The sequence below is a fragment of the Fragaria vesca genome, unplaced genomic scaffold, assembly GCF_000184155.1.
Source record: "Fragaria vesca subsp. vesca unplaced genomic scaffold, FraVesHawaii_1.0 scf0512996, whole genome shotgun sequence".
Taxonomy (NCBI): domain Eukaryota; kingdom Viridiplantae; phylum Streptophyta; class Magnoliopsida; order Rosales; family Rosaceae; genus Fragaria; species Fragaria vesca.
Window position 1 is genome coordinate 76,417 of NW_004443408.1, and position 863 is coordinate 77,279.

Here is an 863-nt window from a genome sequence, read left to right on the forward strand (position 1 = left end):
ACACTCGGCCGTAAAACACCCCGCACTCGGCAGTAAACCCGGCACTCGGCCGTAAAACATCCCGCACTCGGTGGTAAACCCGGCACTCGGCCGTGAAACACCCCGCACTCAGCGGTAAACCCCACACTAGGCAGTAAAATCCGGTACTCGGCAGTCGAACCCGGCATTGGCGGTAAACCCGACACTCGAGTGGTAAAACCTGGCACTCGGCCGTAACCAATGTGGTAACCCTACACCCCCCAGGCAAGACGTGGTCGCACCCACACTAAACCGCGCATTCGGCGGTAAACCCAGTACGGTATCTTACACCCCCGGGGCAAGACGTGGTCGCACCCGTACTGTAAACCCAGCATAAAGCTATAAACTGAATATTACCACCACATGAAATGACAAAGGGTATTAACCGCCAATAGCCATCACCCCGCACAAAGCGGTATAAACATGAACCTGTGAACACCATCAAATACAAATATGTTAAATTGAGTATAACCCATCAAACGAGAAGCTGCAAGGTATAGTGCCCGAATACCCGGGTTATGTCATCATAACTTCTAAGATGTTATTCATATATAGCAGACCATAACCAGTTATCTGAAGGGACCATACCACCATGATAATTAAGCTTGAAGTGAACCATCTAAAAACAACAAAGCAGTATATATATCTAGTAACAAATTCCAGAAGGCATACCTGCATCCTCCAGAGCATTGCATTATTTACAGACTTAGATTAACCCAAGAAATAGAATTAACATGCATATGACTTACATCATATCTGCAAAAGAAACAATACATCCTCCAAAAGGATATAACACTTCCTTCACTCATTGTTTCTTTAACCTTGCAAAGGACCAATTATTTCTG